General features: G+C 38.8%; 1 long non-coding RNA gene across 1 annotated transcript; it reads right to left on the bottom strand.

Moving 5' to 3' along the window:
- Positions 1 to 864: 864 nt before the first annotated feature.
- LOC119908246 lies at positions 865 to 2,461 on the bottom strand. The gene is made up of 2 exons (XR_005445243.1): positions 1,580 to 2,461; positions 865 to 1,136 (listed from the first exon to the last, which is right to left on the bottom strand). It is a non-coding gene; the product is annotated as an uncharacterized LOC119908246 (long non-coding RNA).
- Positions 2,462 to 4,525: the final 2,064 nt, after the last annotated feature.

Below are 4,525 nucleotides of genomic sequence, written 5' to 3' on the forward strand. Positions count from 1 at the left end.
GCACGCAGCTACAGGTTGTTTTCAAAGAGGGTCATAGCGAATGTTGTGTAGATAAACAGGAAGCAGAGTGATGCAGGTGTATGATTTTTTTTTTTTTTAGGGATGCACCGATCCGATATCAGATTTCGGCCCGATACTGAATCAACTAGCTGGATTCAATTAGAAGCACACGATGCATCAGCAGTGCGCACGTCGACCTGAACATCTTGTTAGGAGAGCTAACATAGAATTCTGTTAAGAAGCGATATTTAAGACAAGGCTGATGTTGCCTAACACAAAAAAGAACGGGCGGGCGGATTGATGGCAAAAGTGTTGAGATACTGAGATACCTGCATCTCTCAAAACTTTTAATTTTAACAATATTAAAATGTTTATCCATTTTCACAGGAGGAGGACAGATACCAATGCAGGCTCCCCACCTTCCTAAAATAACTGCTATATCACATAAACGCATCATCGTTTCAGCGATAGGGTGTCTTAGTACACTTTAGACCTTCCACCCAGTGCCCTGCATTGCATTTGTTTCCCTAAGCAACCCACCACACACACACATACCATTCATACACCTGGCCACAGTATCCAGCATTGAGCGTCCACAACCACGGAGTAAAAAAAACAAACATTAATTTGGTCAATCGCAAGAAAAAAATCCATGCAGAGCTGCAGGAACAGAGAAAGGAGAATCCCCAGAAACACCCAGACATGTTTTACTGACTGGTGTCTTTCAGAAAGACGGACAGCATCCAGGTAGGCTGCATATATAAACACACTGAATGTGATCATCATCTCAGCTGCAGTCATGAAAGTAGAAACTAAGCAATCGCTTTTTGATATTTCCCTAAAAGGTGACTCACACACATGCTGTTTGTCTCAGCAGGTTTTTATTTTATTCCTTTAATTGTTGAATAAAATGTGTGCACACAAAGCGCCCAGTTTATAACGCTTTTCCATTACCATAAATCAGCAGCCTGTAAAGTTATTATACTGACGTGTGACTGGGTGTTTTCAGGCTGTTCTGAGTTCTGAAGCTTTCTCGGCTGCTGTTTTTGTTCGCTTTTACCAAGATTGTAGCTGCGCAAACAATCTGGATTCACGGTGACGATCCTGAATAAGAGGAAATACCGTGGGAGGTCTGCCTGGTGACATAATAAGCAAACAACAGAAGGTTAAAAGCTTGATTAAAACCCTAACCCATTACAATTACGGGTGAACAAATTGTTTCACCTAGTTTCTATTTAACTCTTTGTTTATTTGCCTGTTTCTTTTATGTTTTATGTAAAGACCTTTGAATTGCCTTGTTGCTGAAATGTGCTATACATTTCTGCCTTGCCTTCTAATAAACCTTATATGAGCAATTCTAATGTTATTTAATATTAGAAAGCCACCCTTACTAGAAATACTCCTGGACTCCTAATGAACACATGACTTGTTATAATATAAATGGAGCAAAACATTTAAACACAGGTCATAAATACTGCCCAGTGCGTGGCCTTGCAGGCTCATTGCGGATCAAGGACACCAACTTGCACAACTTTATCACCTCATAGTGACACACTGCCTGCATGACTTCAGTACTCACCGCATCCTTCTCTTCCCTCTGAAGCTGCTCCATGTTACAGAGTTTCCTCTTGTTCTTGTTTTCCGTCCTGTGCATCTTCTTCCACTTCCCTGTAAAAACACTCCCTCGTGTGTGTTTGTGACCCAGCTGACAGCCTGTCTTTTTTTTTTAAATTTACGGCTGAATGACCTTTCCCTAAACTGACTAGCTTAACGTGTCAGTCCATCGCTTGTTGAAGCAGTTTAGAGTCGAGTCCACTCAAGAGTTTGTTGCAGCCAGGCCATTCCTGGTCCGCAGCCAGTCCTGCGGCTCCGGGCAAGCTAATCCAAAACGTGCCGAGTCCACATCTGGAAAACCGGTTGTGACAAGCTGTCAATCAACCCTTCAGCTCTAGCAACCACTAGTTTCTCCTTAAAAAAAAAAAAAAGACAATAACAAAGGGGAGTTTAGAGTCGTTTACAAAGGCAGCTGGTAATTAGAAAGGTAAAAATCACCCGTGCTAAGATGTCGTTTTGGGGTCTGGCAACAGTTCATCCACCCTAACTCGTTAATTAGTTAGTTAAAACGCTTGCTGCTAGCTACCTGTGGGCTAGCTCCCTGCTGCGTGACTAGCTAGCCGGGCTACCTGCTAACGTTTACCTGCCCAGAATCACCGTAACACCCAGGCAGGTCCGTCTCACTCCTAACGGGCGGTTTCAGATGATTCCCGCCTGAATTCTGTGCGTTTTCTCCGTCTCGGTGATTTATCCGACAGTGAATGTCCCCTTCGCTTGTCCTTCCATCCTCAGATAAAGGCTACGGCTCTGTGTGTGTGGAGACACCGGGTCGAGCTCTCTGTCTAACCCCGGCGCGGCACGGTTCGGCTTGTTTCCTGACTCACTGACTCCGGTCACCGGCTGTCAAGCTAGCGAGAACGAGAATACAACATCCGGTTGAGTTGAACGAAAATAAAAGCATAGTTTTTTTTTAGAATTTTATTTTTATTATTTATTTATTTTTATTTTACCAGGAAGTCCCATTGAGATCAAATATATATTACAAGAGAGACCTGGCCAAGGTAGCAGCCGTACATGAACACAGCATATGAAAATGCAACACAAATGTCACAATAAAACATAAAATGCTAACAAAAAGCACAACTTTGAAAACACAATAGCCTCACAAGAAAAACAACGACATGCCTCAATCACCATATTCTTTATGACAGTCTTAAATTTATCAGCTCATATACACGTTTCTAATTAGAGATCTTTTGCAAATTAGTCTATTATTGTATTATTGTAAACAGTATACAATATCAACAGCCACTCAAATTGCTACAAACAGAACTTGGAAACAGATTGAAAACCTTTTGTGAGGGAAAGACATCCATCTACTTTGCGAAAGAGGATTTTCAGAAAGATGATTGTACCTTTCCTTTTAATGAGATGTGTAGGAAATGCAATTTGAATGTTAAAGATGCATAGATAGATAGATTTTCATGTAGGAAACTTTATTTAAATAGCACACACAGACTCAGTGTGCTTCACATAAAAAAAAACTTGTTATACAATAAATAAAATATACAAAAATGCATTAAATTCAATTTAAATTTAAGAATGAAATAATAAAAATCAAGAAGTATTCGATCTTTTATTTAAAAAGAATAAAATCAAAAGGTAGTGCACGTTATCATCATGTTTCACATAAATTTATATTGACGTCTTTGCAATTTGTAAGGGTCACAGATTTTATTTCGAAGGCGCACTAATTTTCTTCCGGTCTTTGGTTTCAGCTTCACCTGCTGACACAGCAAACTCACCACCTTGTTATATACAGTCTGTGCTCACCACATGCCAGAAATATGTAAAAACCATTTGTGTTGAATACCTGTGTTTGTGTGTGCGCGCGCGCGTGTGTGCGTGTGTGTGTGTGTGTGTGTGTGTGTGTGTGTTGGTTTAGTTTATTAGCTTTGTTGGAGTCTGCTGCCACCTGCTGAAAGACAATAAAACATGCCTTGAATATGTTTTTAACTTATTTCTGCAATATTTTCAGAAATTTTACCTGCCTTAATTATCTTAATTTTTAATTTAAGGGAATAAGTAAAATCCTGCAGTTATTATGATGGTGAAACAATAAAACACCTGATAATATTTATGATGTATTTATGATTCATCCCGAACATCCAGTGTGTTTAATTATCTATACAGTATAATATATTTAGTGATCAGACCACCGTATCTTTTAAGATCTAAGTTACATTTCACTATAGGCTGTGTGCTACACTATATTTAAATCATTTCTTCACAGTGACAACTAATATAAATAAGTCAGCATTCTTTGCAATTTGTAACCTGAAGTGTTGCTTTGTGTTTGTTTGGTTGATCCAAGAAAGACGACAAACAAGACCGATGTTGTTTTCTCCCCTTTTATTGAAAAAGGATCTTTCTTCTTAATTTTTTTTTTACCCCAAAACATTTTCAACGAAGAGAACATGCATAGAAATACAGCTGGTCTTTGTCGAACAGCGACAACGACAAAAAAAACAAACTTGCATTGATGTACACACCATCCCTTTAATATGTACATACATGAGATGTGGTTTCTAAAACCACACAGACACTAAGAAAGACACTAAGTTTGACCTTTGACCTTTCTGGGGAATTACACACAAACAATATTCAAACTTGATCATGTTACACCTGATCTGACAACACTCAAGTTGTTCACTTTGGTTGATCTTATTGCTTTTTAAATATATCATTACGGTGCTCTTCTATGGTGTTGCCTTTTTTCCATGTTTATAAAACTCTGATTCATATTAAGCCAAAAACAAGGCCATTAAAACTGCTGCATTCATGGTGATTGTCAAAAAACTGGACATATTCATCCAAAAGTCAAGTTTGTTTAAATCAATTCAGCTTCACAGCTAAAAACAGATGACATGGCACTTTAAAACCCAGGCCTAAAACACCAAAAAAGCAAACA

This window comes from Micropterus salmoides, unplaced genomic scaffold (assembly GCF_014851395.1).
Source record: "Micropterus salmoides isolate LMB-PRFRI ecotype aquatic unplaced genomic scaffold, ASM1485139v1 Ms_hic_scaffold_1702, whole genome shotgun sequence".
In the NCBI taxonomy this organism is placed as follows: Eukaryota; Metazoa; Chordata; class Actinopteri; order Centrarchiformes; family Centrarchidae; genus Micropterus; species Micropterus salmoides.